The sequence below is a fragment of the Geotrypetes seraphini genome, chromosome 9 (genome assembly GCF_902459505.1).
Source record: "Geotrypetes seraphini chromosome 9, aGeoSer1.1, whole genome shotgun sequence".
In the NCBI taxonomy this organism is placed as follows: Eukaryota; Metazoa; Chordata; class Amphibia; order Gymnophiona; family Dermophiidae; genus Geotrypetes; species Geotrypetes seraphini.
This window is the reverse complement of record NC_047092.1, coordinates 140,038,314-140,064,482: the sequence shown is the minus strand read 5'-3', so window position 1 is coordinate 140,064,482 and position 26,169 is coordinate 140,038,314. Positions and strand designations below refer to the sequence as shown.

The 26,169-nt window shown below is 42.1% G+C and overlaps 1 long non-coding RNA gene across 1 annotated transcript; it reads left to right on the top strand.

Moving 5' to 3' along the window:
- On the top strand, positions 1 to 26,169 carry LOC117366981. The gene is made up of 4 exons (XR_004540674.1): positions 1 to 122; positions 1,245 to 1,298; positions 24,145 to 24,276; positions 25,260 to 26,169. It is a non-coding gene; the product is annotated as an uncharacterized LOC117366981 (long non-coding RNA).

Genomic DNA, 26,169 nt, shown 5'->3' with positions numbered 1-26,169 from the left:
CTGGTAGCAAGACACAGTCTGTTCAACCTCAGATAGTCAATGCTGGTGGCCAGAAATAGCCTAGCATGAAATACTGGGATCAATTCTGCCTATATCTTCACCATCTTTAAATCTCTACAGTGGTCAGTATTTTTTTTTTTTTTCATTTTTAAAACACTCACCAGAAAATAGAATACTTAAAACTATGATGTCCAATTCAGCATTTTTACAGGATTGTGGTGTTGGGATGATCATGGTTATTGAGCTCAGTTATCAAAATCTTGATTATGGAGAGCTTGGAAATTAGTTGAGGAAGCATAGTGCTGAAGCCTCAGCTAGGGTGCACAAAACTCTTGCATAAGTCCTGCTTATTTGGCACCTTGAGATCTAATGTGAAATTATTGTTAGCGTGCCAGAGGTACCATTTCGAGAACAGGAGCAACAAGGGATAACTCTTGTGTCTCCCCCCTCCCCCTCCGTAGCGGGGAGTGGAGAGGGAAAGAGTATTTTTGCTAATGTCAGAGAGGTTCAGTGGACCTGAATTGGATTCAATTCCCACTGCAGCTTCTTGTGAACATAGGCAAGTCATTTAACCCTAGAGTTACCATATGGCTCCAGAAAAAGGAGGGCGGATTAAGATATCCAGGTTTTACTTCCATTGCTTTCAATGGAAGTAAGGAAGACAGATTGAGACATCTGGGTTTTACTTCCATTGTGGAAGTAAAACCCGGATATCTCAATCCATCCTCCTTTTTCTGCAGCTATATGATAACACTTTTTAACCCTCCATTACCCCAGACACAAAACTTAGATTGTAAGCCTGCTAGAGACAGGGAAAGTACCTGGATATGATATATGTAGACCCTTGACTGTAGCTCTTAATGCTGATATTTGGATTTTTGGGAGGTAAGGGGCAGTTGTTGCTGATTTTTGAGGGGTGAGATGGTTGTTTGGATGGAGGTTGGGGGTGATTGTGTGCTGTGGTAGAATGGGAGGGCAAAGATGAGTACAAGGATTTGGGGACTGGGGATTGTCTTGTATCAAAAATGGAGCCCAAGGAGGCCTCAATGACAAGACAATCAAGGCACAATAAGGGAGTCGTGAGGATGATATATATCACCAGGGAGCATCAAGGGGCAATTGATTTAGTTTTGCACTTGCCCCTGCAGGTCTAAACTACTAGCTGGCATTTGTGCATGCCTTTGACAAAGTGCAAAATTCAATAGAGAAGTTTTAAAAAAATAAACATGTATTCTCATTCTTAGTGATTCTCACAGGACCCCAACATTCCCCCCAAGTCCTGAAGACCACCTTCAAAGGTAGGAGATAAATGTACATTTCTCTTATTTGAAATTACAAGGGAATTTTTTTTTCAGTGTCAGGGTGCCCTTTTGTTGAATAGTGCACCTCTTTTTAGCATCTTTCAAAAAAGCATGCCTTTTGTTAAATCGCACACACACACACACATACATGCACACTCTAGCAACAGAGAATAGTGTGTGTACTGCTGTAAGATATTGTGCTGAGCACTAACATATTTACCCCTCCCCCCCCCCTTTTACAAAGCTACGTTAGGCTTTTTTTTTTTTTTTTTTTTGCTGGCCGCAGCAGTATTAGCTTTGATGCTCACAGAATTCTTTTAAGCGTCGGAGCTAATACTGCCTTGGCCAGCAATAAAAAAAGCCTAATGCAGCTTCATAAAAGGGAGGGGGGGGGTGTCGATTGGGAGTGTGTATACTAGGCATTCCTTCCTGGTGTACTGTAACCCTTGATGCAGCCCATGAGTGGGCAAAACATGGTCCACCCACTTTTTCAATGCTACTTGCAACTAATAATTCTTACTCACTTGTACAATACCCATTTTTATTTTATCACTCTCTCTGTGAGAAATCCCCTAACCCCTATTTGTCCTGTTTGTCTGTTTTGATTAGCTTGTAAACTCTATTAAGCAGAGATTGTTTCTTACGTGTTCAATGTACAGCGTTGCGCACATCTAGCAGCGTTATAGAAATGATAAGTAGTGTGACCTCTTTGTGGACATCTATGCACACATATGTAATGGGATTTGACACACCGCTTTTCTGTGGTACAACCAAAGCAGTTTAACATTTACTATATATAGTTATATACTGTATATGTATTTATGGCATTATTCTAATCATTTGCATGATAATTGACATTTGATATGTTTCTTTAATGCATTTTTTCTAGACCAAAAGTGTTAGTACTCAAATTCCAGGCCCTTCCTCAGGAGTGAGATGATCATTGAGGGATCCAACCCACAGTAGCCAGGACCCCTAAAACCAGCCATATAATCAGTGGCATAGTAAGGGTAGGAAGCACCTCGGATGGTGGCAAACCAGCCCCCCCATGTCCTCCTCTCCAAGCCCCCCCAAAGGCGCCTTTTCCTTACGCACACCCCGTTCCTCCCCAACCCCACTCTATACTCACGCTCTCCCTTCCCCTCCCCCCCGTACCTCTTAATCTTCGCCAGTGCAAGCGGCTTTTCTCCAGCAAGAGACGGTGCTTACGCTAGTGAAGATCTATAGAAGTATGGGGTGGGGGGAGGGATGGTGCGAGCTTAGCGTTGCATAGTGTGGTATGGCAGGGCAGAGAGGTTCCAGCACTCCCACTGACATAGCGCCAAGAGCAGACCGTCCCCACCTTTACTATGGTACTGCATAGAATCCATGAAAAAGCAACACTGTGTGCAGAACCTCTTTTATTAAAACTTGGAGAACATGAGTCATTATTATCAAGCAATGGAAAAGATGACAGTACTCAGTACCCCTGAGTACTCCTCAAAAAAAGCCCTGGATTTCTTGTACTTCAAGAACAGTATTACAATTAAATGCTCTGTGATATAGTTAGAAAAACAGCAATTTTTTTTTTTTTAAATAGCACATTCTGGTCTACATATCTGGGTGTCTTTCTACAACCTGAGCTAAATGATAACATTATATGCTGAGATATTGATTTCTTTTTGGTTTCATTGGCGTTCATTTGCTTGAGTTCAGCCTATCACTTATCTGCAGTAGTGATAAATCTTATTTCCCCCTCAGTATAAACAATTGAGTTGCACCACATGTGATATCTAGCTGTCTTCTCTTCTCTTTAAATTAGCATGCTGAGCAGACTGGAAATGGGAAGCTTTGTGTGGAAATAAGCATTTGCTGCATATACTTTTGTATTTTTAAGTGTCAACTAACAAGGCCCTTTAAGGGACGAGAAAGAAACAGGAGGGGATAACACTGATTTGAGGCAGTCAAAGTACCTAAGCAGTGTTAAGGGAAAAAGATGCAGATGATTCTGGATATGACAAAAGAGCTCCATGATTAAACCTGTTTCAAAAATGAGTTTTCTGGATCATCCTGAGATTTTTTTTTTTTTTTTTTAAATGAGTGTCTAGCTTAAAGAACTGGAGGGGCATAATAAAAAAAATGTCTATCGGTAAGTCCTCTTTTGGTCTAAGCCCCTAAACGCTGAAAGTAGCAGCAGGGAAATGTCCATTCTAAAATAAATGTCCAAAATGAGGTTTTTTTGAGAATGGCCTACCTCTACATTCACCAGTTTAATCGCCCAGACCACCACAACGTCTAACATTAAAACACATTCCCAACCAAAAAATCGCCCAAGTCCCAAACGCCTAAAACAAGACCTTTTAGGCGAAGAAGGGGCCAGTCCTTCACCTAAAAGCTGGATTCTGTAACTGGCGTATGTCATAAACAACACCGGTAGAATCCCTCCCCCCCCGCAACGATCGCGACAGGAGAGATGTCTAATCTCTCCTGCCGAGGCGCACCCCCGACACCCCCAATCCCCACGAATACCAGCGGGAGAGATGCCCCCACCCCACCCCCTCCCCCTCATGAATATTGGCAGGAGGGATTCCAGGCCCTCCTGCCGAGGTGCTCCCCCGGAACCCCCCCCAACACCAGCAGGAGGGATACCAGGCCCTCCGGCTGAAGATTGTCCCCCTCCGAACAATCCCACTCTGGACTCCGGACCCCCTCCCCAACAGCCCAGACCCCCTCCCCCCCCACTAGCCTTTAACATTGGTCGGCCGGCCCGCCATCCTCGGAATGGCAGGCCTGCCCTTTCCCAGTGCATTGTGGGATGCACCGGGGAGGGGCCTAGGGCCTGATTGGCCAAGTCGTCTAAGACCCTGCTCATAGGAAAGTTGAACAACTGGAATTGGCCCAGTTGCCTAAGGCCCTTCCTATGGGTGGGGCCTTAGGCACATGGGATGGGTTGGCTAATGTGCCTAAGACCCCTCCTATGGGCGGAGCCTTAGGCAACTGGGCCAATCAGGCACTAGGTCCCTCCCCGGTGCATCCCACAATGTACTGGAAAGGGGCAGGTAAGCCATTCCGAGGATGGTGGGCCTGCCGGCCGGCCGGACTAGAGATCCGGCCAGCCGGCCAACATTAAAGGTTAGTGTGGGGGGGGTCTGGGTTGTGGGGACGGGGGTCTGGGATCCGGGGGTGGTTTGTTCCGGGAGAGCATCTTCGGCAGGAGGGCTTGGAATCCTTCCTGCCGGTGTTGTCGGGGGTGGTGGGGGTGTCAGGGGTGCTTCTCGGCAGGAGAGATTGGGCATCTCTCCTGCCGGTATTTGCGGCAGTTTGGAGGGGATCACGATCACGGCAGGGGGTGGGCAGGTTGCCGGGGCTGCTGAGTTGATCGCGGCAGCCTCGATCAGCTCAGCGGCCCCTATTCGGAACTTATACCTGTTTTGACTTGGTCTAAATCAAAATCTATAAGTTCAGACTTTGCAACCTCGTTAAACCTTTGGTTATACTTGTACATTGTACGTCTAAGTCTAGGTCGGCCCACCTCCCGCCTTTTCCCCTCCTCCAAAAATGCCTCTTTTCACTCTAGGCATTCAGAGGGGAAAGGCCTAAGCTGTTTTTAGATACTTCTAAAACCAGCTTTGATTATTGGTACTTGGACAATTTTTCTTTTTGATCGTCCAAGTACTGATTTAGGCCTCTTTTTGGACGGTTTTTTTAAAAATTATGAGCCCCATAGGTTTTACTTAAATAACTTAAATGTTCCAGATATGCTGTACAATAGTTTATTCCACTTGTTCTTAGCAACTGCAGTCCTGAACTTGAAACAGTAATAATTTTGGAATAGTATCATAAAATAAACTTTCCTTGATCATATTTTGAATGAAATTCCTTACAACATAGAAACCTATTTTCCTTTGATTGCCTAAATCTGAATAAAACTGTTAATATCCTTGAGTCTTCCTTATCTTTCATTACAGTCCTGAAATGCTTATCCTAATAGCTGCTGTGCACATACGACCTTCTATCTGTGAGAACAAGTGAAGGTCTCCCAAAATAGAACATTTCAATGTCTGATCATAGATTATTCTTCAGGCTTGGTCAAAGCAGTTAAATAAATAATGATCATTCTCATCTAAGAATATCAACTATAATGAAATGCAGACTTTGGGCAAGTCTTTCAATGCATACACTTACATACCAAATTCTAAAAGAAGGATGTGTGCTTTTTGATAGAAATTTTCACATGATTATGATATTTTTTAATGTGAATTGTTGTGTAATAATTAATCCCCCTTTTACAAAACCACTGAGGATTTTTTTTAGCACCAACCGGCACGCTGAATGCTCTGTGCTGCTCCGACACTCATAGGGACTCTGTGACCATCAGAGCAGCGCAGAGAATTCAGGGCACCGGCAGGCGCTTAAAACCTCTTGAGCGGTTTTGTAAAAGGGGGGAAGGGATGGTGTAAATAATAGACAGTTTTCCCTATAGCAGTGTTTATGAGTATTTTCATTGGTTACAGTCGTTGCAGACTGCTGTTCCAAAACCACTAAGCTTGACTATCAGTTAAAACAGAGTATAGAACATTACTATGAGGAGACTCAGAACTCTTGCCCTTAGCACCTAATGGAGCATAGTATAAGAGCAGTGGTATAGTGAGCGGAAGTGATGCCCAGGGCGGTGGTACCCCCTCCCTTGACCTCCTCTCCTCTGGTGCAGAAAATCAAGTGAAGTCTGTATAGTGAAATATCAATGTATATTTTTGGCTATCTGAGGCTGTGTCATAAATTTCCCCCCCCACCCCCCATGATCTGGCTGCCTTACTTATTATCAGTGTTCCTTTTCTGTGACTTCCAAAAGGTTCAGGCACAAAAAAATAACACAAAACAGGATTATTTTTAATTCTCAGATCACTTTAGGTCTTTTTACTAAGCTATGGTAAGCACTGAAGCACACATGTGCTAAAAAAATTAAATATATTTTGTATCAGGGGGGGTGGAGAGTAAGCGTGTTACGTGTTAATTGGTTAGCACAGCTACATTGCCTTGTGTTACACTATTACCAAAGCTCATGTTTTCTAACATCATTATCAAAGCTCATATATTGTAACACCACTATAGGAGCTGATAAATTAGAGCTCATGTATAATAACAGCTTTATTGAAGCTAATGTATTGTAAGTGCATTACCAAAACGCATGTATAGTAACATCAGTTACTCATGTATTGTAATGGCATTACCAAAGCGGTCTAGAAATCTTAGAAATAAATATAACATCAATTACACATGTACTGTATTATAACACCATTACTGAAGATCAGGTATTGTAACATCATTACAGAAGCTCATAGTTGCTTCTCAAGTATAGTAACATCATAACCAAAGCTCTTGAATCGTAACACTGTTATAAAAGCTTATGTAGACCACTCGGAATTGACTATCCAATCATTAGTAGCGGTACAGAAGCTTTCAATAAAACAATGTGCTAACCAATTAGCTTATGAGCCCCTATTGGCTACATAATAAATAGCATAGGGGTTCACAATTTGAAGGAAAAATTAGAACATGGCCATTGAAAATATATGGCAAATTGATCAATTATATGACGGTAACAAAGATCTAGGATCCAAGATGGCATTTAGAGCAGACGCTGGGTGGTGAGCTCCACATTAATGCTGATTCACATACGGGAGATTCCCCTTCCCTCTTACCTTGAGTGCGGCTTGCCCGCACAGTATTTGGATATCGCCGGCAGATGTTTTTCTTTCTGCTGGCATATGAACTATCTCTTCTTTCTCATGGGCCCTGAACCGCGCTGTTGGACCAGGCGCAGAACGAGACCCATGATTCATGGGGAAGAGGAAGGGTGCAATCTGGCTGACCCCTCTGGGTGACTGGGACCCCTAAGATTCTCATGCAGACGCTGGATGGAAGACTTGTACCCTAGTAGAAGGAGACTCCCCCAACTCTGGGAGGAATGCTGACTTCGGCGAACCTCAGTGATGATTGGGTTTCCCTTAGCCCGATCCAGGGACGAAGTCCTGCCCAACCTGGAAGAAGCTCTGCAGAGAATGTGGCTAACCAGCCTACCCAGGAAGCTGGTTTGCTGTCTAGCCCCGGAGGAGCTGTGGCAGGAGGAGTGGTGGAAGAAAACCCCACTGGAGCCCAGACATCGGCTTCTGAAGCAGAGGCAGGAAACAATTCAACTTCTGTGAGTAACATTTAGTTTGGACAGTTGACAAAGCCAGTAGTAGTGAATTTAGAGGAGCTGTGGAGGGCTATTGAAATCATGGACTCTAACCTCCAAAAGGCGATGACTAAAGTACAGGCGGATTGTGTCTCTGTCAGTTCTTAGGTATGGGCCCATGAGAAAATGTTAAAAGAACAGGGAGATGAAATAAAAAAAAAACATGAAGAGCAAATTGTTCAAATATAAAAGATAGAATTTGAGATTATTAAAGAAAGATCTATTATTTTAAAAAAAACCTTGAATATATGGAAAATAAACAGAGAAGAAATAACCTAAGATTACTAAATTTTCCTAAATCTCCAGTATTATCTCCACTTGAGATGGTGCGTAAATACTTGAAGGATATTTTAATGATTCAGGAAGATAATTTACCAACTATCACCGCGGCTCAATCTATATCTTCAGGGAAGAAACAGGACAGTTCAACTCCTGTTGACACGGAATGAATGAACAATAGACTTTTTGGAGAATTCCATGAAAGTAGTCATGGAAAGGATTATTCTTTTGGTGACGTTTGCCTTGGAGCATGACAGAGACTTAGGGCTCCTTTTACTATGGTGTGCTAGCAGTTTTAGCGCTCTCTTAGTGCGTGCTACAATGCCGCACGTGCTAAATGCTAACGTCTCCATAAAGCTTGCATTAGTATTTTTCATTTAGCGCATGGTTAGCACGCGCTAATCTTTAGCATGTGCTAAAAACGTTAACTAAGGAGCCCTTAGTTTTTAGACTTTACTTCAGACATATGAATGATAAGTTTTTTGGCTCGGCAATTCAGATTTTCCCAGATATTGCTCAAGTGACACAGAATAGGTGAAAAGAATTTCGGCTTTATAAACCCAGAGTTTTGGCCCTGGGTGCATCCTTTATATTGAAATTTTCGGCCAAATGCTGTGTTTCACTCCAAGGGAAAAATTTTCTATTTTTCAAACCAAAGCAATTGTTGGAATTTATTTCGGCCAAGGAAGGGGGTGTGGGTGGGGGAGTGGTGATTGGTCCATTAGCTCTTCCCGCAGTTTAAATTACAGGCTGTTGGGGAGTTTATATCACTGTCTCCACGGCTGCTCTTGCAATTGATATATATATTTTGTTATATTTATTCTAATACTTGGGGCTCCTTTTATCAAGGCGCGCTACATTTCATCACGCGCTAACCCCCACGGCAGCCTAAAATCCTAACGCCTCGTCAATGGAGGCGTTGGGTACTTGTGTGACAGGCGGTTTAACATGAGGTATTCTGCGCATTAAACCGCTGCCGCACCTTTGTAAATGGACCCCTTGGATCTTTATTTCCTAAATTTGTGGACTATATAATGTATTATTTCTTATTTCCCTTCTTACATTGCAAGTAATGTCAGGTTTATTAATTTTCTTTGATTTTCATTCTAAATCTGTATTCAAGTATTAATGTGCTTGTTTAAAAATTTGAAAATTGATTATAAAGATTTTTTTTTTTTAAATTATTTGACGGTAACAACTGGATTCCTTATGACAGCCTTTCTGCTGAATATAATTTACCTCCTTCTGATTTTTTTCGATGGCTACAGTTAACACATGCCATACAACTATCCTTAAACACAAAAGATTGGAGCAAAAATGACCCAGATGTGTTGGAGTTATGTCGTAAACACGCCTTCAACAAAAAGGAAGCCTCTAATTGGTACAAAACTATTCAATTATACAGAATGCAAAGACCAATTGTGACTGAATGTGTTTGGAATGAAGAATTTGAGCAGAACATAGATACTAACACCTGGCAAGCAGTATAGTTGTCATCGTTTGCTATATCTTCTTCAGCAGCAGTCTTACAATCCTCCTATTTCCTACTGCACAGAACTTATTGGGCACCGCTTAAGCTTTCCAAACTAAAAAATAGTAAAGCAGATGTGTTATGCTGGACCTGCAAAAATGCACCTGGCTCCCTCAAACACATGATATATGATTGTCCACTGTTAAAGTCATACTGGGATCACATATGGTCAACTATAATTTCTATGCTTGGGATCCCAATATCATTCTTATAATATGTATTGATCACCGGCGGGACTGACAATCAAATGTCTTTGTCTCCAGATATTTCGTAGCTGCTGCACTTGCTAATATTAATAGCAATTCGTATAATATTAGCAAACTGGAAAGACTTTTCTAATGTCAGCTATAATGAATGATGGAATGTGGTCTGCCTGACTGCAAAATACGAAACAATTGCTGCTGAATGAAAAAATTCCCTCAGATCCTCGAAAGAATGTGGGCTCCTCTGGTTAGTTTGGTAACACCAATATTGGGAAATGATTCTCAGTGAACCAAATCCCATCATAAATTCTAATGTAGTACATGGTGCTACTCTGATAGTGCCTCATCAATCTCTGCTTTCACTCATGGCTGACCTAGATACCAGTTAAAGGTTATTGTTGCTTTATTGTCAGTTCTGTTAACCTCTGTATATTGACTTTCTATACTTTATCATGATATTACTTCATTGTAATGGTCAATATACCTATTTATATTGAAATATACCTATGTATGTTGAAAAATTTTAATAAAGAATATTGAACTAAAAAAAAAAAAAAAAAGAACATGGCCATTGATGGGGAAAATAGAAAAACTGGCTATTTTACATCAGTGGTAAAAATAGCCTTTCTACATGGGAATGACCTGCTTATGGATACTCTAAGGCAGGGGTTTCAAACTTAATCGCATAAGGGACCGAAATCTGAAAAAAAGGCTAAGTCACGCACCTTAATAAAAGGACCCCTTAGCCTTAGTAGAAGTATAGGGTTGCAACCTCTCCAACCCCACACTGGCTCTGTGATGTAAACAAAATAAATAAAAAAGACTTTTCCTCTCTCTTTTAGGTCCTAGTTCACACTCGCTATCTAACACCAGCTCTCCTTCTTTCTTCATTCTTCTTCCCTTTCTTTTCTGGAGTCTGTGGATTGGATTGAGCAATGCCAAGCTCATTTCTTCTTCTGCTTGCCCCATGCAGCAGTGTGTGTATATGAGAGCACCCCAGCACTGGGGATCAGAAGGGCAGTGGAAGATATTTCTGTGTCTGCTTGGGACCTGACTCTAAAGGTTCATGCCGTATCATCTGTAGGTTCAGCGGCCTGCAGAGGATCACTAGTCGGCAGTAGCGAACCTAGCAGGCCGCTGTAGCTTCAGCTGCACGTTCCCTCTGGTGCGATCCCACCCACGGTCCCTTACGTCAGAGGAGGGGTGAGACCGCGCCAGAGGGAACATGCAGCTGAGGCTACGGCGGCCTGCTAGGATCACTACTGCCGACTAGCGATCCTCTGTAGGCTGCATGAACCTACAGATGATGCGGCACGAACCTACAAATTATGTGCTACTTGTACCGGCGGGCCAGCTTTGGGGGAAATTAGAAATTGGCTGGAGGGTCAAATTTAGGTACCTGGCAGGCCAGAGTTTGACATGTCTGCTCTAAGGCCACTTTTTTACCACAGTATGGTAAAAGGGCCCCTTCATATCCTTACCCAGAAAACAATCCTCCATTTACCAGTTTCGGGAGATATAGAATGACTATAGAGACCTTCCCAAATGCCCAGAGAGGTTGTTACATGCTAAACAAGTGATCATAATAATGAATAAATAGAATAATGGATAAAAGACATATTTTAAAAAATAGAACATTAATCATTGGCGGTGCCAACCAAGACAGAAGAAATAGGGAAGAATATTCATTCATAACATTCTTATCTTTTAAGTGGTAGAAGCCAACAAAGCATTTTTTACAAAGTAAATGGTCAGTGAAGTCAATAATATGCACTGTTTATATGATGAAAAATATTTATATGTGTGGAGGGGCATAATCGAAAGGAACGTCTAAGTCCTTTTTGGCTAAGCCGCAAGTCGTCCAAAGTAAAAAACAGTCTAGGACACATTTTTGAAAAATACATCCAAAATTTTTTTTGTTTCGAAAATCGTCTAACTATACGTCCTGCTGATCCAAGCCGCTAAATCCTCTATCTTTATACCACATTTTCGTCCAACTTTTCGTCCAAGTCAAAAATGCCTAGAACAAGCCATGTTGGACGTGGGAAGGGTCTGCAAAGTGATGAACTGAACACCCAGACATGGCACCTAAATAGTGGGGTACCTTACAGGGCACTGCTGTGAACTTCACAAAAAGGGTGCCATGTCTTCTCCTCACTACAGCTCCCTTATAGGTCATGATGAGCTCCCCTAACCACCTCCAGAATCCCCTAGACCCACTTATTTACCATCCTAATAGCCCTTATGACTGCAGGAGCCACTTATATGCCAGTAAAAAAGGGTTTGGGGATGAATAGAGGAGTGTAGATGTTTAAGTATCAAAACAGTGAGTACATGGGCTTATGGGCATGGGTCCTCCTCTCCATGAGTCCCTAACCCACCCCCAAGATGGCTTAAGCTGCCTCTGTGCTGGACGACTAGGCTTTCCTATGCCAGGCTGCCAGGTGATGATGGTCTAGAGGCTGAATTTTAAAGGTGTGATTACGATTTTTATGGGGTTGAAGGGGGTCGGTGATCACTGGGGTAGTGTGTGGGGGTCTGTATTATGTGTTTGCAGTACTTATCTGGTGACTTTAGGTGGGTTTTTGTGACTTAGACCATGTTTTAAATCAGGGGTCTCAAAGTCCCTCCTTGAGGGCCGCAATCCAGTCGGGGTTTCAGGATTTCCCCAATGAATATGCATGTGCATGCACTGCTTTCAATGCATATTCTTTGGGGAAATCCTGAAAACCCAACTGGATTGCGGCCCTCAAGGAGGGACTTTGAGATCCCTGTTTTAAATGGTCTAAGTCACAACGCCCAAGTTCCGTCTAGGCTCTGTTGTAAAACTTTTGGTTATACATCATCCCGCCCTCGACACTCCTCCTGAAACGCCCCGTTTAGCTATGATCATTCAGCGGCACTATGAAGGCCTTGGTTGTTTAGAAATACATCCAAAACCCAGTTTGATTATCAGCACTTGGATGTCTTTTGTTTATGATCATCCAAGTGCCGACTTAGGCTGGTTTTTTAGACGTTTTTCTCTTTCGATTATGAGCCCCATACTGTATGAGCATCTCTGTGTCAATATATTTATATAGATTTAATTCATTTTCTATTCTTTTTCTCTAAAATGACCAAATCAAGTTACACACATCTCAATAAAATACAATTCCAAAATATTAATAAAAAAAAATAAAAATGATGATATGCATGTAACATGGAGATGGTACTCTTCCCTTAACATTGTCAGTATATACCTAGTTGCATTATATTGGATGCTTGACCAACACTAGTATGTGTAACTAGAATTATTTAAATTGTTGAAAATCTTGTGCATTTTGGATTATTTGCATTACAGCAAGCATTTTATATAATTTGATCCTTGTGCATTGTGCTCATCTTTGTTCACCATCTGTCCTGAATAAACCAGATGCCTGCCAGCCAAGGACGGTCTCCTAATGCTTAGTCCTCTGATTAGATGCTTGTGGCACCCTGTAAACAATAATATGGGGCCTTTGTTTGACACACACTTCCTTAGCCCTCAGGTGCCTTTGTGTTTGCACCCTGGGCAAACAGCCCCTTCTGCGACCAGACCCCAGATGGTTGCCTGCAGCCATAGACTTTTCTGAAAGAATCATATTCAGGATGTGTAATGAAGAATGAACAGTAATTACTGGGCTTTTAAACTCAATGAGTATTTTCAAGTAAAATGAGCAAGAGGGATCAGATGGGGAAATGTCTGGAAAATAATGGACAATAAAAAAGAAGTCTTGATAAAAATAAGGAAAAAAAATCAATAGTAATTTGCAAAGTTAAAAGTGGTAGTAGTGGAACTACTAAAAATGTATATACATTTGTAACAGCTAATTTTAGAACTAGACAAAGATTTAGAGGAAGAAGATGAGATAAAAAAATTACTCAAACATCAAACACATTGGTGTCTTAATACAGCTAGTACAGATCATAAAGATCCTTTCTTCAATTTATTGTACAAGGACAGACTGTGTGAAATAAAAAAGCAAAGATAGATTATACATGCAAATTACTGAAGCAGTAACTGAACGATTGCTTGCTTGTTTTTTTTCTACAAAGCCAGTAACAGCATACAGTACTTATATGGTTGATGGTTTATTTTATCTAATATACCACCTTTCCTGAGCATATAGCAAGGTGGTCTACAACAAATTAAAAAGAAAAAAGGAAATTAGGGTATACAATAAATTTAATCAATCAGATGTCATCCACAAAAACAGTCAAGTTTTAGTACATGCAAGCTGGATCTGTTGACCCAGTAGTCTAAGCTGCAGTAAGATCAGTTTCAAAGATGTTAGTAAACATGTGAGTTTTTGGGGTGTTTGATCTAAATGACTACATGAACAGGCTACATATACCCCCTCAGCTCTTTCCTCTGTCTCTAGACTCCAATCTAGATGGGGCCAGGAGGCCCTTCCAGTGTAGGATAAGGTGACCATACGTCCCGTTTTGAACGGGACTGTCCCTTTTTCAGCTCCCCTGTCCCATTGTCCCCATGCATAGCTTCGGGACGCTGAAATGTCCCGTTTCCAGAGACGGCGTCCTGAAGCTGTGTGTGGGGCCAACGGGACAGGGGATCGCAGGAGAATGGGCTGTCTCCCTGCCCCAGGACCAGCATTAGGGGAGGAGCAAAAAGGGCAGGGCAGGGCAGGGCAGGGCCTCCTGCCCCCCCCCCCCCGACTGTCTGGTGAGGTCTTCTTCCCTCCCTTCTACTCTCTCACTACCCTCTTACCTGCAAGTGAACTAAACTCAGGCCGCGGGGCTCTAACACGACACGCACTGGCTTCCCTTTGCATCCGAAACAGGAAATTACGTCATTCCTGTTTCGGAGGAGAAGGGAAGGCAGTGCGTGCCATGTTAGAGCCCCGTGGCCTGAGTTCGATTCACTTATGGGCCGTTACTGTGGAGACAACAGGACGCTTTGCCATCTCCCACCCACTACCTGCCTCAGTGCCTCTTCGCTGGGGTTACCGGGCAACGGAGATGGGCCCAGACCGGAGAGAGAGCTCGTGAAGGTGGCAGACTGCCCACCACACCCCGAAGGCCACAGCAACTGACAGGTAACCGCCCAGCAGTCGACTGCTAATCAGTCACACTGGATGCTAATCATTTTGGATTTTCTTTTTCTCCTTCCTGTAAGGATTATTTATGTACCTTAAGGAAGGAGAAGAAGAAGAAAATTCAAAACGATTAGCATCCAGTGTGACTGACCATTCTACAAAGCCAGGATTTTATGGGCTCTCTTACAAGTTTAGCCAGTATTCAAAGGACCACTTCTAAAGTCCTATTTTTCAATTTTTTTACCAGCACTCTAAGGCCAACTCTCTAACTGAGTATCCGAATTTACCCATCACTTGCACACGGAAGGGGAAGAAGACAGATGCTAGACCAGGGGCAAGGAAGGAGGGAGGGAGAGAAAATGCCAGATAATGGAGGGGGAAGAAGAGATAGAAGAGGAGAGCAGAGAGGTGCCAGGGTATAAGGGAAGGGAAAATAAGGAAACAGATGCCAGACCAGAGGGAAAGGAAGGAGAGGAGATGCCAGAGCATAGATGGGGAGGGAGAGGTAGAAGAGAAGGAAATGTGTGTGATGCCAGGCCATGGGGTTGAGTGGGAAGGAAGGAAGGAAGGAAAGGAGAAGAGACAGATGCCAGAGCACAGGGGAAGGGGTGGAGACAGAAAAATGAAGAGGGGTGAAGCTGAAATGAATCATGTACAAAGGAGAGAAGGGACACAGGACAGACAGCTTATTGAAGGGACATAGAAAGAGGGAAATTGCCATATGGAAGAGAGATAGAGAGTGGACACTGAGAGAGAGGGTGGACACTGGATGGAAAGGGCAGAGAGGGCAGTAGATGGGAGGGGTGAGAGAGGGTGAACAGTAGATGGAAGGGGTAGAGAGAGGGGGACTGGTGCTGAATGGAAGTGTGGGGGAAAGGGTGGACAGATGCTGAATAGAAGTGTGGGGAAGGGGCAGACATTGAATGGAAGGGGGTGAGAGAGGGGAGTAGACGCTGGAAGGAAGTGGAGAGAAGAAAGAAAAAAGGGCACATGCTGGATTGAGGGAAGAGGATAGAGTTAGATACTGGAAGGGGTGAGGGAAAGAGGTGGCAAGCTATAGGTAGACACAATGAAAGAGGGAAATTGAGGACTGAATAGTAAGAAAGAATTTAGACAGAGGCAGAAAATAAATTGAGAAGGAAGAACAGGAGGAAGGGAGCAGAGAGAGAGAGAGAGAGATGCCTGAGCAGGGGGGAAGGGGAGGAGACAGATACCAGACCTGGGAGGAGGAAAAGAGGAAGGAGACAGATACCAGATCTGAGGGGAGAAAAGGAGGAGAGAAATATGCTAAAATCTGCTGGGAGGGAAGGAGAAAGGGAGGTGAGAAAGGGGGGGGGGGAGTTGTAAGCAGATTAGAAAGACTAGAGAGAGAAAGGCCTGAACCAAAGGGGAAAGACAGGAGGCAGATGCAGGACTATGGGAGGTTCAGACAGAGAGGGAGAGATCCTGGGGAAGAACAGGGAGATTTAAGATCATAATAGAGGAGGGAGAGCGAGGGAGACCTGGAACAAAGGTACAAATGAGAACTGACACTGGATCTGGGGAGGGAAACAGAGGGAAAAAAGAGAGAGACCTGGATCCAAAGGGGATGGGACTGGATTGTGAAAGAAATGTTGGATGCAAAAGAAAGAAGGGAAGAAAGATTGGATGCACAGTCAGAAGGAAGCGCAACCAGAGACTCATGAAATCACCAGACAACAAAGGTAGGAAAAATGATTTTATTTTAAATTTAGTGATCAAAATGTGTCCGTTTTGAGAATTTATATCTGCTGTCTATATTTTGCATTATATTTGTCTATTTTTCTATAGTTACTGAGGTGACATTGCATATTTTAAAGTAATCTGCCTTGACATCTTGGAAAAAATCCAAAACTCGTAAATGATAATTAACATTTTCTCTGTGTACAGCGTGCTTTGTGTTTTTTTTTTAATTTTATGTTTACCATTATGAATTAATAAGATATTGTGTGTACATGAAAAATGAATGGATGAAATTGGGGGCGGGGCTAGGGCATGATGGGAGCGGGGCTGAATATTAATAGATGTCCCGTTTTGATGAAAAAAATAAATGGTCACGTTAGTGTAGGAGCACAGTACAATAAGTTTTGGTTTGGGTTCTTTCAAGGATTGCATGGAAGATAGAAGGGATACATAAACAATGGTTGTTAAAAGAGTTTAAGATCCTGGCAGGGTATAAAAAATAATTAAGGAAGCAAGATAAGCAGAGGTGTCATATTGAACAGTAAGGGGCTCATTTTCAAAGCACTTAAGGCTAGATTCACTAAGCCTACCGATCATGTCCCGACCAGTTTGCGACCCCGACTCGATTCACTAACCTTCTGGCTGATCCTGTTTGCACCTGATCTGATCTGCACTGCACATACAAATGAGGGGAAATGCATGCATAAGTAAAAAGGCAGTGATTCACTAAACCAACACCGATTGGGCTGGCCAATCCAAACAGAAGCGACTGCTGAGGACCAGCTCACATCCTTGCTGACTGTCCTGCTCTCTGCCGCCCTTAAATCCCAACCCTGCAGCCCTGAAATACCAGTATCAAAAATAAAAAAAAAAACATCAAAAGTGCCCTGCTCTCTGCCGCTTCTGCCTCTCTGTAAGCCTGTGCTTTTAACCCGCAGGTTTAAAGTGGGGCTGCACTATGCGGCTGCCAAAATAACCTATCGACTCTTAAATATTAAAGGACGCCAAAGGAGTGCTAGACTGGGCAAAGGATCTTCAGGTTGGAGTGAAATTGTTCCTGGGTGCAAGCCTGCTAGCGATGCATGAACTTTAGCTGAAGCTGGAAGCTGGTGGAATTTTTTCACGGAAAGTGAGAAAAGCCATCTTACAGCCACCTTCGTCTAATGCTGGTTTTAAAGGGTCAAATGATAGTTTATGATCTAGGATGACACCAAGGTATTTAAAATACGTATCTGGCAATTTGTGTATTAAGAAGGGTGGACATTAGCTGTGGGCACGAAGAACTACCAGTAATCCATGAGGATAACATTTTTGAATGGCTCAGGATAAGATGATTGTCTTGGAGACAAGAAGGGGATATATCTGGGGGAAGTGAGTGTAATAAATCAGCAACATATTGTCAGCATGGTAAAATGAAACAATTCCAAGATCTTGAACAAGTCGGGTCAGACAGCTCAAGAAGATACATATTAAGGGGAATAGCTATTCACATGAGCTATATTTAAGAAGTGATATTTACTGTTAATCCAAGGTCTCGTACAAAATGGAACCTGTGCTAAATTACATGAGTTGGTGGTAAAATATGTCTTAGCGGTAGCCCATGTTGATAAATATGCCCTTAAAAAAAACAATGGAATCAACATTGAGGCCCAATATATGTGTCTGCCATTTGCTTTCACTTTACAGTATAATTTGTGACAATTTTCTGATTATTCAACTTTTGTTCTACTTTCCCTTCTGAAATAAAATATCATTTAACCCATTATAGATGCTACAGACTTGCTTGGACTTCTGATGCAGGCAGCAGTGCTGAAACATAGCCCATGTCGAGTTCCCTAAGGGCCTCATAATCAAAACATCCAAACATCCAAAAAAGTGCCTAAGTCAGCACTTGGATGTTTTTCTTGCCAAAACGTCCAAGTGCTGATAATCAAAACTCATTCCTGTACAACTAGCAGGATGTTTCACCTACTGTGCATTCAGAAAGTAATGGGGTGTGTTGTGAGGTGTGGTATGAGTGAGCTATGGGTGGGCTTTGAGTGGCCTTAGACTTGGACATCCTGCAGCTATAATCAAATGTTTTGAAGGATGTTCTAGATCAGTGGTTTCAAACTCAAACCCTCTGCAGGGCCACATTTTGGATTTGTAGGTACTTGGAGGGCCGCAGAAAAAAATAGTTAATGTCTTATTAAAGAAATGACAATTTTGCATGAGGTAAAACTCTTCATAGTTTATAAATCTTTCCTTTTGGCCAAGTCTCCAATAATAATATTGTCATTTATAGCTAAAGAGACATATGATCAAGAAACTGTTTTATTTTACTTTTGTGATTGTGATAAACATACTGAGGGCCTCAAAATAGTACCTGGCGGGCCGCATGTGGCCCCTGGGCCACGTGTTTGAGACCACTGTTCTAGATGGAACTTAGACATTTCAGTCTAGGCTTGTTTTAAAAATGTCTAAGGGCCAAAAAGGTGCCAAACTGATCAGATGAACATTAGACAGATTAACTCCTGACCCCCTCACACACACTCCCCTAGTGGTCACAGAACTCCCCCCTCCCTCCCCACAAACATCTGAATTTAAAAGTCCATACATATCTGTAGAACAGCAGCATCTCTTATGGGAAAGCCTACTAGAGCATCATACAGGTGTCTTGAGTAGGCTATTGTAGTGTTTTTCAACTCGGTCCTGGAGTACCCCCTTGCCAGTCAGGTTTTCAGGATATCCACGATGAATATGCATGAAATAAATTTGCATATAATGGAAGCAGTATATGCAAATCAAGTTTATGCATATTCATTATAGATATCCTGAAAACCTAACTGGCAAGGGGGTACTCTAGAACTGAGTTGAGAAATACTGGGCTAGTGAACCATAGAAAGGAGGACCCAGACCCATAAGCCACTCTACCCACATTTATGGTGGAAAGTTTGAGCCCACCAAAACCCATCAAAATCCTACTCTACTGCCATTTAGGTACCACCTGTAGTCATAAGGGTTATTGGGGTTGAAGCCAGGTGGATATAGTGGATTTTAGGGGAGGTTTTTTTGGGGGGAGAGGGGCTCACTTCAACTTTTAAGGGGGTTAAGGTGAAAGGAGGACCTGTGCCAAGAAATCTGATTCATATTATGTTCTTCCCAATTTTATATTTTTAATGTAATGTACACCGCTTTGACCCTTTTTAAGAAGGTATATCGAATTTTAATAAATTTTGAAACTTCTTCAATTTTAAGGTTATAGATGTCAGACTTTGAAAAGGATATAACTTTGCGTCCCAGTTCAATTGGGCAAGGTAATGGTGAATCAAAGTGCTGTGTAATTTTCCATGCAAAAAAGGCTGCATTGAAAAGATATGAGGATTTTACTGATCATGAGCAGAAACTACTGATCAAACGCTCAGGAACAAAGCTAGATTAAGCATCCCAAATATGCCTTCATCATGAAGCTCTTTTCATCATGAATATGAGCCTTTACAGAATAAATGCTGTAATCCCTTTGGCAAGGTAAACAGGCTTGGCTTTGGCAATGTAAACAGGCTTGTTTCCTGTGGAAAAGAAACCCACAAACAGGCTTAGGAACCTACGGAAAAGAAACCCACCTGTATCTGTTGTTGTATGGCTATTGGGCACGACTCCCTACGGCGATGGGGATACTGGTTTGCTCATTTGGAAACCAGTAGTTGCAAAGTCCCTATGGACCAATGCAGCACCTATTTTCTATACATTTTCTAGCCTTGTGATATGTGTATATCATGGGCCGTGCACACAAAATATCTCACGCTGTTAAGCAAACTTATATTTCAATAAGGATTGGATTGCAAAAAAAATAAAATAAAATAAACCTTGTAGAATAATATTTCCTCTTTCAGATGGTGCTAGTTAGAAAAATATTTAGGCAGACTCTTTTTATATAATTGACCCTGAAAATTGACAAATTTCAGTCCTTGTGTCAAGGGTGTAAAATTTGGAGGAATGTTCTGCTGTAGCTATTCAAACTGAATTGCTGTAAATTTGACAGTGTAGTGTCCAGTGTAAGGACAATCTATGATAAAAATCTGAAGTCTGTATCTAATTTTGCTCTGGAGCTATAGCAGCTGATAAACTGGTCAAAATCTGTCACAGCAAACTGTAACAAGTATTAAGGTACACTTTGAGCAAAATTTTTAAGCAGGCTTTTGCATCCTTGATGCTCATACTAGCATCGCTAAAACTAGCATAAAAAGCTGTGCGGGATTTCCAAAAATTTGAATTTTTCATCAATTATTGTCAGCTTTATGAGCAGCTAAAAATGACATTTTATTCACTACTGTGTACGATGCTACCAGCACTCAGTAAAACAAGGGGGTCTTCTACTATTATTTAACACTTCTATAGCTTTGAAGGGTGTACATGGTGCTGTACATTTTGACATTAAATAGCCCCTGGTTAGAAGAACTTACAATCTAATTAAGCTCAGTGACTATTGCAACTACGGGTCTGATATTTTGGGAAACTTTTAATGCTGTGCTAGTTCTGCATACAAATTTTGAATAAAATCTGAGACATAATGGTGGGGAGCTTTTTTTTAATTTTAGACCACTTGGTATGGAATGACCCATGGGAAAGCCTAGCAGAGCTGCACACAGAGGTCTTAAGTAGCCTGGTGGGTTGGCTAGTGATCCATAGAGAGGAGGACCCAGGCCCATAAGCAACTCTAACCAGTACATTTCTTATGGAAAGTGTGAGGCCACCAAAATCCCACTATACTGCTATATAGGTGCCACCTACAGACATAAGGGCTATTGGGGTGGTAGACAGATGGATATGGTAGGTTTGGAGGAGAGTTTTGCACTTACCACTAAACTCCTGTGCACACTGGCTGATCTTTGCAATGCTTCTCTAGAGTAAGGAGTAGTAGTACCTAAGGACTAGAGAACAGTGGATGTGATCCCTCTCTACAAAAGCAGAAGTAAGGAGGTAGGGAATTATAGGCTGTTAAGTCTGACTAAGTATATTAATGGGATGCTGGCATGGCTCTGATTGCACAATCTGCTTAATTCTGATTTGTTGGCACATAATGCCACTGCTCTGGTTGTGTTGACTTTCTTATACATTTAACTCTGTTGCTAATGTATACATAAAATCTCCTAGTTTGGTTGTACATATAGCCCAGGACGACTTTGCAGTCAGTGTAGAAATTGACTGTATTTACTTGAATGTCAAATTTTTTTGAGTATCATTTCTGCTATTTCTACTGCTGGCACTGATCCACACAATTCCAAGTATGGAATGGTATGATTAGGTTGATGTGATAACTTGGCTTTGCCAATGATAAATTCTACTTGGGATACTCCATCTGCATCTGTAGCTTTCAAGTAGATCACTGCTGCTATGACTTTTTCAGACATTCAAATAATGGCTATAATAGTTATATTATTCCAGCCTTAATATCCGTCCATATGATACAGTAGTTTTATAGTAAGGAATAGGACTAGATACCAAATCCTCTCATAAAGTAGTGGTTGATTTAATGCAAAAACCTCAGTCCCACCACTCCACGCTGTTATCATTTTGAACCGCGGGAAGAAATTACGTGGTGACTTTTCATCATTGGCTCTTATGCATTTCCAGTAATCCAATACTAGTATCAATTTTCTATACGTTTAAATTTGTATTTTCTATTTTTCTTCAATTATTTTATAATATGTAATGTGCACTTATCTCTGCATTGGCCAACATCTGGGAGCCTGACCCAACATGTTTTGCGCCGTTGCGCTTTATCAAGGGTCTCCCTGCATGTTAAGAAGGAAAAAAGAGCAGTCAACTACAGTTAATGTTGCTGCTCCCTACCTACGTGTCATTTCCTAATTCTTATTCTACCCTATAACATCTTATTCTTACCGAGGTGGCTGCTGTCATCCAACTCCAAATGTAAGCTTTTAAAGGAGAAAAGATGGCGGCGGCGTGTAATCTCACTGTTTAAATACCTCCACCCTTACCGAAAAAATGTTGCCTCCCCCTGCCTCCTATTGGTCCGACCCTCAACCAATCATTGAGGCCCACTCGAATTCAGTTTAACTCCCTGGGTGTCACTGTATCCAGTGTAAAAATATACCTCTGTTCCCTCTCATTGAGTCTTCTGTGTTCTTTCCCACCGTCCCTTCCCACCACTCTTTCGATAACCCTCCATTTCATCTCCTCTGTCTTATGGCCTCGCTCTAGCCAATGCTCAACTAGGGGGGCCTGAATAACCCTGTTGACAATTCTCGACTTGTGCTCAGTGAGCCTAACCTTTATCATCCTACTTGTCCTGCCTACGTACAACAGCCCGCATGGACACACTATTATATAGACTATTATATAGACCACATCAGCCGAGTTACAGTTGGTGTCCATATTTGATTTCAAAGTGGTATCCCTCCCTGGGACTTTCCAAGATTCTCCCTCTATGGTGAGGGTGCACCATTGACACCTTCCACACTTCCTATGTTATCCCCCAACCGTCTTGTTATATCGTGCATATTTTTGAAAATTACATCTCTGGCCTAACGTGGTACCTCTGGAGTAAGCTATCCTGGGGAAGTCCTGTAAAGGCTCGTGAACTTGAACTATATACCAGTGGCGCTGCATAATCTTAATTATGATAGTTGCCACACGTGAAAATGGGAGAACACATGTAAGGGGATCTGTCTCCTCTCCCCCGTGGTCTTTTTCTTATAATAGTAGCTCCCGTTGGGCGAATCTCGCCCGCTTATATGCTAACTTTAGCGCCCTCTCCGGGTATCCTCTATCTCTAAGCCTCCCCATAGCAGTTTTGCCTGTATTTTAAACTCTCCTATAGTTGAGCATATTCACCGGACCTGTAGGAACTGTGCTATTGGCAGGTTAAACCATAGTTTGTAAGGGTGAAAACTCTCAAAATGAAGCACCGTGTTCCGTGCAACCGATTTTCTATGCAGGGAGGTTTGGATGTGACCCTCATGTACACTTAAGGCAATGTCTAAAAATTCCACCTGGGTCTGATGACATATCATTGTAAATTTGATGTTAGGATCTACCGAATGTTGGCCGATGCAGAAATAAGTGCACATTACATATTATAAAATAATTGAAGAAAAATAGAAAATACAAATTTAAACATATAGAAAATTGACACTAGTATTGGACTACTGGTAATGAATAAGAGCCAATGATGAAAAGTCACCACGTCATTTCTTCCCGCGGTTCAAAATGATAACAGCGGTGGACTGGTGGGACTGAGGTTTTTGCATTAAATCAACCACTACTTCATGAGAGGATTTGGTATCTAGTCCTATTCCTTAATATAAAATGACTTTTTCAGAAGCATCTGAGAATATGCAGATTTCTCTGTGACAGATAGTATTGAGTGTTTCAGGAATGTAAGTGCATGGGACATGCACTTGTTCAAGAGTTTTTAGAGAATCTTAACATTTTTTCCATTCTTTATTATCTTTTAGTAGAGGAGCAGGTTCTGCATGGTCATTATCCAGCATGTTCTGCATGAATGTTAGTAAGTGCTCTTTTGTCTCTGGTTTCTTTCACAGGGTCTTCTGCAGTGAAGTGAGTTGAGATAGAACTTGCTCCCTGTTATTGGGAAATTGTGTTCTGGGTGCCCAAAATGGTAGAGGAGCTACACAACTGTTAGACTCATCTCTAGAATTCCTGTTCTCATGAACTCTCTATTCTCAACTGAAAGAGTTGGTTTGTCATCATTCTTGGTGACTTGGAACATAATATTGCCCAGATGATCTTCTGGATCTGTTGGTAAAGTGTTCTGATAGATGATTGAGCCAGTGTCTAGTTGTTCTCAGCTGTAAACCTCTTTTACTTGCAGATGGTTCTAACAAGACTTGATTAAGGTGGTGCACCCATTGGCCAAGACACATATCTTGTACACATCTACTTTTGGTCTCCTCAGCCCATTGACGCAGATGCCACCTACTATCAACCATCCGAGGGCAAGTCGGTAAGCACATGCAGCATAACCCCATCGAGAGTTCTGACCAGGGCTGGTATATTTCTTCTTAGTAAGAGTAGGATCTTGGTCTTTGTATCCACTGGCTGCAAATATTGGTTGTAAATGAGGGTGTTGTTGAGTGAACTTCAGGTGTGGGGATTTCTTCCCTGATGTCTAGTATTTGACTGTACTCAGAGCTGGTAAATCTCTTTGATGCTTCCATCTATTGCTTCTATCACATAACCATTTGCTTTTCTCCCACAACTTCCTTTTCTATCTGAACAGGTTCTGAGGTAGTAAGAGTAGCAGTTTCCCTGGATATTAAATAAGTCAAAGAACTCTTTCCTTGCCAGGGATGGTTACTTTGTTCATCAATGGCAACATACATTTTCACTGCCTTTTCTGGTTACTCTTTTGGATACATCCTTGCCACACAAATCTTGGTGCATGAACTTATACTGAGGCCTTCTCCACAACTCTGTGCAGTTCATAGTGACGTTTAGTGGCAATACTTGTTCCGTTTCCTTCTCCCTGCCAAGGCTTGGCTATATGCCTGTGGTTTTCAGAGAGGTAGATCTACTCCTCATAGGGTGTAAGGCACTAATGTGTTGGCTAGTGTCACCTAGTGTGCATTTAATGACTGCTTTACAGCCTTCAGCTATGTGCTTGGTTGAAGAGCAACATTTATAGCAAATCCTATAACAGTTATTTTTGCTCTTTTAAGGGTTTCTCCCTAAACTCTTGACATTTCTGGAGAGGATGTGGATTTTTATGTATCAGACATTGTCGCTCTAGATCTTCTACTTTCTCTAAAGTAGAAGGATGGTCATTTGGTGGAGTTGCTATGAGTAACATATTTGTTTTGTGCACAGCTACAGACTTCTTGGTAGGGTTGCCTTATTTTTACATTACTTCTCATTCTGGAAGTAGCCTGCCCTTCCTACTTCAGGTACATCATCCCAGAAATTGTAATTATTTTTTCTTTTTGTCAGTTTCCTGTTGAACTCTGTGGCTGACCCGGAAGCCTTCCCTCTGCCTGCAGCTTTATAAATAAGCAAGTGAGGCTGGAAGGCAGGAAGAAGGAGGTGCTGCTTGGATGAGTGAGGTAACATACCTGCGGTAGTCCTTCAAGAGGTGCCTCCATCCCTGCGCAATCCCTATGGACCCAGGATCCCCACAGATTTTGCGGGATTCCCATCAACCTCATTCCCATGCAGATCTCTTGTGTGGGGTTCATAATGGCTATGGTGCCTCCTTACTTTACTGGGTGTTCATTAAACTGGGTGAGCCCCGTGTTTACCAACTTTTTGTGTGCCATGTACTTTGCCAGATCTTCTGTCTCTAAGGTCTCTAATGTGTTGAAAGTAGGGATCTATGGCTGATTACTCAATGTGAAGTATTGTGTCAGATGCCTTTTGCTTAATCACAGCTTATTTAGTTGGGCATGGCTGCTCAATTTTTACTTGAGCCAAGTTCCTATAGAACGCCAGAGCATGTGCTTAATATGAAATGTTTCTCTCAATGCGCTCTCCTGGAGAGTCCTTGAGGACCGCAAGCCAGCTGAGTTTTCAGGATTTCCTTAATTAATATGCATGAATTCTATTTGTATGTAGCACCTTCGCTGTATGCAAATTTATTTTGTTTTATATCCCGTCCTCCCAGAATGGGAGCTCAGAATGGGTTACAAATTTACATACATATTAAAGTGCTTTATACAAGCTGTTGGCAAACATTGCATGGCAGGACATTGTCTGACATGGATGGCAAAACAGTCAACAAAGCAGGGCAAAACACAACATAACATAACATAGCATGACGAGCATTGTATGACAAACATAGCATGGCAAACATTGTATTATATATACTAGTGCTGCCCGATTCAGGAAAAAAAAAATTTGATTC